At 35.1% G+C, this 13,228-nt stretch overlaps 1 protein-coding gene across 5 annotated transcripts in view; it reads left to right on the forward strand.

Annotated features, from left to right (window-relative positions):
- Positions 1–13,228, forward strand: part of LOC145677401 (sodium channel protein 60E-like) — an 861,846-nt gene that overhangs the window by 363,364 nt on the left and 485,254 nt on the right. The window contains exon 2 of one of the 5 annotated variants that reach the window (XM_081747914.1): positions 2,454–2,565. The exons of the other annotated variants lie outside the window; for them this stretch is intronic. The gene's annotated coding sequence lies outside the window, so the exon portion shown is untranslated. The remainder of the gene's footprint in view (positions 1–2,453; positions 2,566–13,228) is intronic. 5 annotated transcript variants of the gene reach the window in all.

Here is a 13,228-nt window from a genome sequence, read left to right on the forward strand (position 1 = left end):
ATAGATAAAACATAGTCACCGTAGTTTATTGTACTTACAAGATTGTATCAGTTAATTTTTGAAAATTCCTAAAATTGTGGTCTTTTCTCCCACTAAAATGCATCATTTTGCCACAAATGAACTTCTCTTTTTAAAGTAAGAGATCGTTTAGAAAGTTTCGTACGTACATGTACGAATGCCTCTTGTAGGAAATCAGTGGGACACCAACTATTTTTATTACTCTCTGAAGTTCGATCACCTCTTTTACCGATTTACGCTGGCTATTGTTTGTTAACAAGTGTCTTACCCGATAAAACATATGTTTATAGTGAAGTAGTCTCCTTTAAAAAAAGTAAAAAGTTACCTTTCTGACAAAGAGAAAAGTGATTGTAGTGAGAAAAAAAGATAGTCTCCATAAAGAGGGTTCACATCCATTGTTCTTATTTACTTATTGTAATTGCGATCTAATAAAAACTTATTAGGACGATTGGTTGGTTTGTATAGAAACGACAGTTATTTCATATAGTATCTTCACTCTATGTCTTAAAATCCGAAAGGTACCCAATGAGAATACTATCTCTTTTCAACTAGCTCTAGCGTCCATATGAATTTAGTGAGAATATTGAGCGAAGAGATGCTAGATTGCGTAGTTATTAATACTGTAGCACAATGTATGCTACTTCCTATTTCCAAACTGTATCAATGACATATCAATGTAATATGAAATGTAGCGAGTAATCCTACTTATATATGAACCTATGTACGTAATGAAAACAAAATTTAAAACATTCAAAACTTACTGTCCAGGAGGATTAAAGTGCGTATTTCAAGTATATAATGTCATAAATACTTTGAATTTTACTTTTCTTTAGCACAAACGAACTTGAAATGAAGAAAAATTTCATCCAATTAGAAGGAAGTTTGAGAAGAATTTCAGTTTTATTAGTAATTTGTTAATATCAAATCTATAAAGTTGAAATTCTTAAATCGTAAGATGGCTAAAGGCATAGACATTGCTAAAGCTTGTAATTTAATTCATAACAAAAGTGGAATAGGCTTATCCAATATTTATAACTTACATGTATCAGTTTTTTACGCACGTGTGTGTGTGCATTAGAAAAATCTTTCTTTTCTTGTATAATATTTGTATTAAGCTAAACTTTTAATGTATTAAATATAACTATCACAAGGAAAATAACCTCAACCTCTTTAACTTAGTGACTGGTGTTGGGTGCCTTAAGTTGAGCTGTTGATTTTGAGTTTAACGTGCTTTGGGCGCGTTTCTCTGAAGATATTTATTAAAATAGTTTGTTCTTATTGTATTACAGATTTAGAAAATCAGTACCTTAGAGAACTTCTATATTTGCTGAATTTTAGTGTAGCTATTAGAGTAATGCTTTCCAGTTGACCTTTCTTCGCGAAGTAATTTTTAAATAATTTCTCTTATTTTTTCCCGAATGTTTTCCGAAATGAACTTTCAGCTCGTTTATTTAATTATCTGTATTCCTCCGCGCTCTTAATTATTGATTTCTCCATGACTGAGTTTTCTACTGTGAACAGTGTCGAATAAAAGAAATGGCCAGGTGGTTATAGAAATCTCTCACGAAACTAAGTTTCTTCAGAATATTTTTTTCTTCATTGACATTCTTCCAGTTTTGAGACTATTTGATCGTAATTTCTTTGTTACCTAGAACAGGGTAATTTGTTTATTTGAGAGTATGAGATATTATACTCTCTTACTAATGAATGTAAAAAAAAAATAAACTTTTTCTTGATTCTAGTGTTATCGGGATCAGACCCTACCTTTGAAGTAAGTGAAATCAAAGAAATACCCTTCACCAAATGTACGGGTAAGAGCATTCAGCTTAAATTGGGAGTTCATCTCTTAATAGAAAAATATATAAGATTATAACATCGGGCCTAGTTTTCGAAGTTAACGAAAACCAACAACGCGTAATAATCTCCAGGGAATATAGATTTTTGTAGTTTAGAAACTCTGTGACAGCAGAAACCCTCTGTATAATTTAATTGACCCATGAAGGCAATGGAATTAGCTTAGTGAAACCCATTAGGAATAGTCAATTCCCGTATGTGCTAAAAGAATATGCAAAATAATAATTAAAAAATTGAAGTCTTAACTGAAGGGAAAGTTTAACTATTAGGATTAAGGATTCTGTATTTACGATAACAGACTAAAACAATACTACTTTTATATTTCAACTGACACTTCTCTGATTAGTCAAGAAACCTGATCCTTAATTATAAGATTCTTCGAAATTACATATGCAAAATTTATTCAATAGCTCTTCAACAGTCTAAAATTGCGATAGGTTTTACTTGCAAGAATTTTACCCTTCGAGAACTTTTCTATTTGTTTTCTCTATTGATTTGACTGGGGGTTCAGCGTCTTATTCAGCAGCGAGACTACAGTATATACTAAAATCTAAAACGCACTTTTTCTGCCAAAATTACAGGTATAAAATGGTGGTCATCTTGGAATCATTTACAAAAACGCATACAACATGATAGTTAAAGTTTGTGTTCAGCCAGTGAAAGTGCTTAAGCAGGATGTCCTCAGTTTACACTGTAAGTAACATTGTAAGATAGCGTCTTTGTTTTCTTTTCAATCTTGACATTTAAATGTATAGTTTGACAAATGAACCCGTATGATTTAATTTGTACTGTCAAATTCTGAGTTGCTTCATTGAATATCCAGAATGCGTCTTAGAATCAAATACAAGAAATTGGCACAACTTTTGAAGTTTGGAAATGGGGATTAGTCTTAGATTCAGGGCATCTTAGACTCGAGTATATACGTATACGAGATATAGACCTACAGTTTAATGAGGGGTCCGAACCATATTATCTCCCGCCGTAAATCAAACATTGGTCTCCCGTACACTAACTAGATTGCCAAGAGGAGCTCTTGTTTTGTCCATTATTTTTACACTTCAATATAATTTAACATCATCACTACAATCACATTTTCAATTTTTGTTCATTGTAGACTTTCGATGCAAAAACCCTTCAAGTGGTTATTTTAATAAATAGTTTATGTACCATAAATTTTAGTGAGTTTGTATAGACATTGTCTTTATATGTAAATTAATGCATAGTTACATTAACACATCTGACACACACGTCAATTATATTCAGGAAGCTCAATTTATTTCGGTTCATGTTTGAAAGGAATATTTCCTCCTCTCTCTCTCTCTCTCTCTCCCTCTGTCAGTGTGTGGGAGGGATTGAGGCTAGTATGTATGTATGTATGTATGTATGTAATGTTGGATTGCATTTAACAACATTTTGGGGGTTTACCTTCCACACATTCCTGACACTGCATGTTTTGTTCCGGACATACAGTACTCTTTTTTTCCTTCATTCCCATCATGCAAACGCTCACGTGACATCTCGTTTGCTTAGAAATAAATGAGAAACGTCATGCATTCTGAATAGCAAGTATTTTGTGTCCTAGTACGCTAACGTATATGCTCCGAGTCTCATCTCCTGTGCTAGATGACTGTCACTTTTACAACAGGTCAGTATATTATAATTGAAGTTCTTTCTGGACTTTTTTAAAACGAAAAAAGCAACATTTCACCAAATGGAAAACTAGAAAGTTTTTCACTGTTATTTCCAAGATCCTTTTCACTTCTATATATTTTATTTCCTTTCTAAAGTGTTTATTTTAGCTAAAGGAAAATAAGGTAGATGAATATGAGTAAATGTTTACGTTGAATAAATATCAAAAGAATTCTAATAATTTCTGATAATACAAAGTAATCATAATAGCTCAATTGGATGTAGCTATAATTTTATAACTTCCTTAGAATTAAGAGTGTAATGCTAATTGAAGTTGAGTAAAGAGGAACAATGAAAGTCACACCGCAATGAAATTTGTGATTTCTAATCCATGATATTGAGTCTGTTGACCATAAATAAATCTAAAGGTTTGAAGAAAAGGTTAGAAAACCAAGAGAAACTATTCAGTTGAAGAATAGAAGAGAAATGAACAGCAAATAAAATCTTTTAACTTCTTATTTATTTTCCATAGACTCCCTAGAGTGATAAACTTAGATTATAACTAGTAAAGAAATGGTAGAACGATGACACAGGAAGAAACTTAGAATTATGAGAAAACATAGATACTACATTATCCATCGCTTACTCATATATCCCAGCATCAAGTCAAAGAGCATTTACATTGTTGATGAGCGCTTTAAAAACTTCCCGCCAGAATTGGGTAAAGTAACGTTTTGCTGGAAATTTATGCTTTTCTAGGAACTTCTAGGTTCTTTCAGATATATGTGCTCACAAAAAAGATAATCGTGTCTCCTAAGACATGATATAAAATGATATTAATTAATATCGTAATATCTGACTTTTGTCCTTGAAGTAACCGAAATCAAGTAAGTGATTTCCCTTGGTCTGTGGACTGTCCAGCGTTACAAAGAGAAAGTGGCAGAGAGAGAAAGCCATATTTGTTGTAAAGGTTTGCTCTGCTGATGTAAAATATTGGATCAAAGACAACTTCTTGATCTCGCTACATATTGAGTTCTCATCTTTACTCGCCATTTCCCTTAAATCTGCTTCAGCCCAGGCAACTGACTTTTCTACCTAAATAGCGTTTGCGCAATCCACGTACGACTGTAGGACCAAAACCACCAAGCGCTGTCTCGTTCAGCATACATCCCAATCCTCCGCGTGGCATCTTCAATTTCACTTAAATCTGCTGTGGTGATCTACTTGTTTCTCCATGCTGAAGTAAGCAGCTTGACACTGTTCAACACGTAGACTTTCGGGTAGCTACAGGTTCTTTCCTTACTAGTTCTGTTGCTAGCTTTTATTTTGAATGAAACAAATAAATGTTAGACTATCGTCAAGAGACTTCTTGAAACTTATAGAGCCCATATGCATTATGTAATTGTCCTCCTCTTGTAGCTTTCTTCTAAAAAGGGACAAAATTTCCAACTAGTAAATAGCACGTCTTCGAACTACATTCGCACTTTCTCCTGCCAACCAGTATACCATTGCAGATGTTTTTGTGGTCATTTATTCACTTACTGTACGTTTATGTCCTTACTTGATAGTCGTTGACTTCTCCAATTGTTGTCACACATGAAACAACACACAGATACCCAAAAATACTGCAAGAACATTACCATAATTTAATGTGTGATACGGACGGTTCCAAAGATGAGAGTTACATTGGACGCACCTTTGATGAAGAAGGACAGCTAACTCAAGAGTTGGTCTGCTCTGTACCACCTAGATTTAATATTCATTGGTGAAATCACATAATGTAAGTTTGCCTTCGACCATGCTAGATTGTATGTCATCTGCATTGACTTGCAAAGCGTTATTCAAAACCTGCAGAACGTCTTTATTAAACAGGCCCTCATGGAAGCCATTCTTGTGAGATGTCATCTGATACTGAAACAGACACGTTCTTTGTTGGGTGCCTGGACATGTCGGCGTTCGTCAAAACGAGTGTGCAGACACAGCAATCACGCATGCGCTATTGATTGCTACTGCACTGGAGTGTTCTCTCCTGTACTCCGATCTCTGTAGTCGTTTCTTTCGACGGACAGGCTATCACTGGGAACCGGATAGAAATCACGTCAATAAAAATAAGCCTCGTTCGGTAAAACTAATTTTTGGGGTAACTAGTAAATGATGCCGCGTTCTAGTGGCCCAGTTGAGTTAATTCTTGCGCATTACCACATTAAACACATTTATCTAACACACTTATCCAACAATATGGCGGTAACAGTCCATATTGTAAAACAAATGTATCATCCTGCTGGGTATTCGGAAATCGGGACATTCTTATACATCAGTTAATGAACCATTTTGGTATTTTCGATGCTCTATCGCCGGGAATTATACTCGGTACCTCGTGCACGAAAGACACACAAGTGGACCATTAGTGTCTGTCATATGGAGCTCCTGAATGAATTACAGGAAACAGATTTAAGACATGGTGACAAGTCTAACTGACTTCAGCTTGCAGTTATTGGTGGAATAGTGTCAGCTACATCTAGGTTTGTTCACGAGATGAGATAGCATACTAGTAGAGCTCTTCTTATAGAAACAGTTACTCTTCCCGAGAAGAGAGATCTCTTTCACGACATATCCTCATGGTAAGAAGCATAAATTCTTCTCTCATTTGATTGAATGTAGTTCAGGATCCTTTTCACTACCGAACTAATATGAGACTTGAACCTAACGTGGGAGCCGAAGCACATTAACTTCTATCGGTAATCTAATCGTGGTCTCTCTCGCCGAAGATTCTTATACAATCACAATTATGTGGATGTTTTTCTGCTTAATTAAAGAATAAAATATGATCAAAGCAAATAATTTTTAATAAATAATAGTGTTAAAGTTTCGGCAATGTATCATTGCCTTCATTAGATGCGTTATGAAATAAAATCTAAATGATATCGCTTAGATCTCTCAGGAAATGAGATGATGCCATTTTTTTCTGTGTATACACTTTAGAATTGGAAATTGCCACCAGTATACAGAGACTGTCTTCAGAGTTAATCAAAGGAACGGTTTTTGACGACAGGGTTTTCAACGTTCGTTAAAGAATAAAGCAAACGACATTGCTAGTAGGAAACTGTGCCATTTTTTACTCCGAAAGTAAGAAGTAAACAGAGGACGAATGGAAAGATAGAAACTGGTTAGTTGTTCTCCAGCTAAGGTTATTGTTTGGGTAGCAGAGGTTAGTGGCAATATAACAAAACAATAATAAAAAAATAAAGGAATCGAGACAAAAGCTGACGAACGAAGTGATCGCGTGCGATGAGAAATGAGTCTTGAAGGAGACTGGCACGTTGCGAAACAAAAGAGAAAGGAAAAGAAGCAAAAAGAAAGAAGAGAGAATAATATTGCAGCAATTCGTATTGATCTAGAGCGACCATTAACCGTAGATCTTTTGAGAAAAAAATCTGAATCTCTATTTTCCAAAAGACTGCTAGGGAACGTAATAAAATTATTGGAGAAAATTAATGGGAAGTGGAAAGAATTTGTTTAAATTGTTATTGAATGGGCTAAAACATTAACAAGTTTGGATAATTGTATAACCAGATAGTTAATTCATTAAATTTTATGAATATATTATTATTAGCGATTAAGGAAAAAATGTCCGAGAATATCAATAATTGGATCTAATTAAGCTGAATAAATTGATGTGGGTGAATGCAAATCCTCATGCTTTGTTTTCAAGAAAATCGATAAAAAATACTTCTTGTAAGCCAAAAAACTGATACTAAGTGAGTTTTGTGTTGAACAAACACTATGAGTGGGTTTTCTTGGGGGGTCTTACGTTTTCTCCCACTTTCTTCATTCCGCCATGTCATTCACTCTCATCCTCTTCGTCTTCTTTAGCCTATACCTCATAACAATTGGATGTACAACTGAAAGATTTCATTTCATAATAGTTGGTTCTACGGCAAGGGAAGCTTCTACGGATGCATTTACACATCTATTTTTCATTAGACAAACCTCCTGCTTTTTCGTATTAGAATCTTTTGATTTCACTTGGTTCGTATGACAATTCTAAAAGCAAGTAAACTAATTTGCTTGATAGAGAACCGATATTGAACAGCTTTTGAGACAGTGAACGATCTTAAAATCTGCATCGACCTAAGCACAAAATTAAAATAAAAACTATTTCATATTTCGATAATTCCCCTGTTTCACTCATAGTGAATACTTAGGATTATTCTACAAAACCGTTGTAATACATATTCTGGCCTCTTCAATCTGAAAACGACAGAACCTGCGGGCTCCATAACAATGCCGCCAGAATCATTACGCCGCTGGTCTAATACAATTTTTTGCACTACCTCCCAAGCTTTCTGACAAAAAATACATATGCCCTGGAGAGGGGGGAGAAAAACTGTACTGGGACACTATTTTGGTACGTTGGCTATAGGAATTCTGGAAGAAACACTGCTACCACATGTATATTTGATCTTCGTGAGTTTGTGTTTTTGTAAATCAGTATCTACCTGGGTGCTTCCAAGCTGCTGCGAATCATCCACTCTACTAATTGAGCCAAGCGCTACCAAGTGCAGGGATTCGTAACTATTACTGAAGCTCACTAGTGGTTACTGAAGTGGCTGCAACTGGCAGTGGACAACACGAGAAGATAGGAGCAATGCAAGTATAACTTCGATTTTCCATGTTAAGAGATAGGTCTCTGCCACAAGCTTAATGTTACTAGGTTGGGTGTAAACATTCATACATCTCTCCTTCGTTAAGTTCTTTTTAATGAATTTTGAGACGCATCAATGCACCATTTTGCACTGAAAAGCAAAGGTTTATTTTTACTGAAACCTACTTTAATACTTTAAAAAAAAATCTCTGCTCTTAAAAAAGTGTGTAGTTGCATAACTATGCACCAGACGCAGCTGCCATACGATAAACACGACATGTGTTAAGATGAAACTGATACTAAATTACACCATAACCAAAACTTAACGGAATGTGCGGATAACAGTGACAATCCTGAGCAATTGGTACAAAAATATTTCTGCTTGCTCAGCTACGTGAAACAAATACATACCTTTGGTCAAAACAGATATTTACAATGGCACTTGAACACTAAAAAAACTTCATTGAATACACTTACGCCATATGGTCACCATCTGTTGGCCGTTCGGATTTTTGTTTCCAGAAATGTTCAATACCGCGAACAGCTATGCAGTCTGCATAGCGCACATTCATGCCACACATTAGATTATCAAGCAGCTCCTTTAGTAAAACATCCTGCTCTTGCACAAGCACTTTTCGCAGTTCAGCAGTTGATTGTGGTGGAAGTGTTAAGTCAGTAATCCGTCGTCCGAGGGCGTCCCATACGCGAGGGCAGTGGCACTCGAGACGCATTATATCTTCATACTGCAGATAATCCTCCACCAATTGTACCGTATGTGGACTTGCATTGTCATTAATAAAACGAAATTTATGACCGTATGCATCATGGAGCAATTCGAATACTATTCAAGGATGACGTTCTTGCAGACCTGTGTCCGTCCGCTGCTGGAACATATGAAGTGGTGTACGGGCCCCTAACATGATACTGCCCCATACCTGACATAAAACCGCCTCCATACCTGTCCCTTTAAATATTATGGTTATGGTACCGTGTTCCTTGTGTCCTCCAAACAAACAAACTCAGAATTACTCTCTAAACTGGATCGAGACACGTCACTGAATAGTATACTGCTCCACTGTTCTGGCGTCTACTCGCTATGTATCATTGTAAGGGTGCCTGGCGCTATTATTGTGTGAGCGAAGTGGATCTGGTGAGTTGGTGTCCGTACAATGTGCATTCGTGTAACCGCTGGTATACATGGGTTCCAGAAGCAGTTGCAAGATCTCGAGTTAGTGTAACTGCTGTTCTCGTTAGTCTTCGTCGCATATTTATGACCAGAAAATGATCCTCACGTGGCGCTGTCGTACGTCGATTACATCCATTATAATGGCTTTCAGTGTTTCACCAGTCCAGTTTGACCAGTCAGGAAACAGCTGTACAGTCGCAACGCAACATTGCGAGCAAATATTCAAGTCCCTAACCATGCCCTGTTGACTATACCCGATTTCTAACTTACCGATGATCCGACTGCGAATATAATTCAAGTGTGCTCTCTGAGTGTTTGTTCCCAGAACACAATGATTTACACTCTTTCGAAGAGTTATACATAATTTGAGAAAACCAAACGTCTAGTAGACACGAAGACAAGAAACATTTGGTTTGTATTTTATTATAGAAATAAATTGTATCATTACTTTAGTCATGTCGCCGCGGTTCTAAGTTAATATTTGTTTGAATTTTATAGTCTCTACATTGCCCTAGACATATGATTGATTGATTGATTTTTCATTTACATCCTTTGTCAGTATAGAGGTTTGATACTGCCAGATCTTCAGTTTAAAGTGAGATCTGATCCACTGTAGTGTTTTCGATGTTCTTCCCGGGAATCGAACCCGTTACCTCAAATACCAAAGGTACATCTACTTTTGGTAGACCAGCAAGGAGGATCCCATTATGTTGTTGAAGCTTAACGTTCCGTTTTAGTACCGAGACTATATGGGATGTAGACCTACAGCTTAAGGTAGAATCCAAAACGCCGTAATCTTTTCAATGTTTTCTCACTGGGATTTGAACCCAGGATCACGTGAACCAAAGGCAAGCGCTCTTAGCCACAATACCAACTGCTATGCCCCTGGATATTTAATAAAATCGTATTCTAACTTAATGTTGGACATGAAGCAGAAAACCTCTGTGATCCATCTCACACCAAAGGTAAGAGCTTTAACTACTTACCAACGAAAATATTTAATTACCCTATATTACGACTGTTGTCATTTACCTTTTTAAAAGTTCAGAAAGTGTTTACTGATTGAGAGAGATAATTCTGTATTTATTGTTGCAAACTAGTTCCAGAAAATTCTTCATACTTTAAAAGTAAATACTTCCTATTTATGTTAATTAGATAAAGATCAACTTTGGTAATGATTTTTACATTAAAATTTACACAAGATTCTAAATGATCCTTCTTTATATTACTCATTTTCCGTTTACAAGTTCTTTAGGTGACTTTATATCCTCTTGAAAGATACTACAACAAATTAAGCATGTTTCCTGGAAATTAATCCATCCTTGTTAAACTAGAAGGACTTATTCCTGTTGTACATAAATCGCGTGTCTACAGAAAAAGAGTGATTCTTCATTAGTTGTTGAAACATAACTTTTTGAATATGTGCCAACTTTAGTCCACCTGTAGCAGTAAAAAGAACCAATTTTGTTTGCATGTTCTGGCAACAAGTTAGTTGATACATCTTCAGTATAATCAACAGAGACTTGTTAAGAGTCTGTTCACAGGTTATAATTCAGAATGATATTACAGGTATTAACTAACAACTTTGCTGGATAACATAGAGCTTATTGCTGGATGGGAAATGACGCGGCGCACATAGAGATTTCGAGAGAGATCTTCTAGTTATGAATAGCTAGAAGACGTACTTGAAGAAGCTGTCAAAAGTAGAATTTCATTTGCAGGTATCTTTACTTTCGTATATATGCTTTTCTTAACTTAAAATGTAATTTAAAATTCAGGTTTTCTGCAATGCTTTATGAGAAATGGAAATGAAGAAGGAAAGCATAGATGACAGCTTCGAAAGTTTATTTTTCTAAATGAATCAAGTATTTTTAATAAATTACTTTAAATTAGGTTCTCGGGTGCATAAAAAAGTTTCTTTTCGAATATTGAATTTCTGCATATTCTGCTGCAATGCAAATAATAACACAGAGAAGAAACAGTTCAAATTTAAGAGATTACGGATGGTATAAAAGCTTGCTTTTTCGACGGGAAAATGAATGTACGATGGTGTATACTGATTTAAAAACTCAACCAAAGACAGATGGAAAACTTTGATGGAACTATTAGAGATTTGAGATTAAATGACAGGAATTAACATATCGTAAACTAAAAAGTATATTTGAAAAAATGAGAGAAAAATAACAAACGAAAGCATAATAAATGCGTTATATCTCATCGAATATATAGGTCTACAAAGGGAAGGTATCTTTTTATTAGGAATAATTTGCTTTCTAGATAACATAATTTTTGTGTTTCAAAATCTGTAGTTAAACGAGAAAATATAATAAAGATGGATGAAATTAAACATTAAAAAGATAAAAGCAATAACAATAGGAACTGGATCAGCAACAGAATTTAAGAAGGAAGTAGTAACAAAATAACTTTTTGCAGTAACCGTAATATAATTAGTTATTCAAGTTGAACATAAGATAGGATGGCACCTTTAATACAATGCCTCATGATCATGGCATATACATTAAATTTGAAAATTAAAACAAGTGAATAGTAGTGAAAGAATTGTAGCGGGGAAAATAGGACATATAAGATTACAAAGGAAATTCATGCCTGGTGATGTTCCCTCCACAAACTCTCAAGGCCTGAGATGGAATTAGATTCTTTGCACCATCCATAAACTCTATAAACCTACCATAGTCCGTAAGTGGAATACAGCATTGTGGGTTTTTTAAAAAGTACTCTCGTTTCCTCACTTTACATTTTAACCCACAAATCAATTTGCACGTACAATCAGAAACAATATTAAATATAGGTTGGAACTATAATTTCTTATACCTCCAACCAACCTATACTTAATATTGTTTCTGACTGTACATTAAGTAGCCAATTATTTTATCTTACAAGACAAACTCGGACATTAAACTAAATGTTGCGTCACTACTTACATATATTTACAAGTAATATAAAACCCAAAGACCTTATTATCTCCAGTTTTGCTAACGCTATATTTAGCAGTAGAATGAATAATACTAGAACCAGCTTTGTTAATTTGGTCGTTTATTTGGTGGAATACATAGATTTGAATACTCACAAGTAAACCTTACGTTTGGGTGAATCGAGTTGCTGACGGAGACACATATGAGAAAGTAGTACTAAATGTGGTCAGTATTTCAGTGAAGTTATAGGTGCGAAGCTCCAGGGGTTTAGGAGATATAGCTACCAGAACATTACATGGAAGTACAGAATAGTCTCCATACAGTTGGAGGTAAAAGCTCTATGAGACCTCTTGTAACGACAAAAGATGAATAACAAATATATGGGTACATATTAGGACTAGGGGGAAGTCATATAGTAAGGGTATATCTGACGGCGGCCATCTTGAAATCCGCCATTTTGAATTAAGGTTAAGTTTTTAAAATAGGAATAGGGTCATGTGATACATGATTTAAGACTCGAATTTAATCAGAAGAACAATGGTGACGTTAATTTTGATTTACGGGCAATTGGTAAAAAGTTATAGGGAAATTAAATATTGTTGCAGCATATGTATTAGTCCTTTACCTCACCTTGTAATTTTTTTGTTAATGATAATAATTAAATAAAAAGCAGGTGGATAAATATTAGGTCTATGGTAAGAGTTGCCTTGATGGCGGCCATGTTCAAATCCGCCATTTTGAATCAGACAAAAGTTTTAAACAAAACGCATAACAGTGACATCTTATTAATAGCAAATTTGCCATAAATCCAACGGTATAACCATTTTTGCTTTATCATTATTCAGCACAAAATTAAATGGGAATAGAGTAATGCAATAGATGACTTCGGGCTAGAAGTTAATCAAAAATAGAATGTTGGCGTTACAATGTTAGTTGTTTGATGCTGCACTTGCACGCCATTTC

The sequence above is a fragment of the Thermobia domestica genome, chromosome 2, assembly GCF_964235325.1.
Source record: "Thermobia domestica chromosome 2, izTheDome1.hap1.1, whole genome shotgun sequence".
NCBI lineage: Eukaryota > Metazoa > Arthropoda > Insecta > Zygentoma > Lepismatidae > Thermobia > Thermobia domestica.